Genomic DNA, 277 nt, shown 5'->3' with positions numbered 1-277 from the left:
AATATGGGGTGTATTAGATATATAAATAAGATAAAATCCACAGAAGAGCAGGAAACACTGGAGTGCTGAGGCCTTTCCACACTAGTCCTTTACCTAGCAGACTGCTAAGTAAACACTAGTCTTTACTTAGCAGACTGCTAAGTAAAGGACTAGTGTCGAAAGGGCCCCTCGGCAGCACTCCAAAGTGTTTCCTTCCTTTGGTGGGGATTTTATCTTTATTTATTATATATATATATATATATATATATATATATATATATATATATATATATATATA

Source organism: Macrobrachium rosenbergii, chromosome 8, assembly GCF_040412425.1.
Source record: "Macrobrachium rosenbergii isolate ZJJX-2024 chromosome 8, ASM4041242v1, whole genome shotgun sequence".
NCBI lineage: Eukaryota > Metazoa > Arthropoda > Malacostraca > Decapoda > Palaemonidae > Macrobrachium > Macrobrachium rosenbergii.
Note: the sequence above shows the minus strand (reverse complement) of the source record.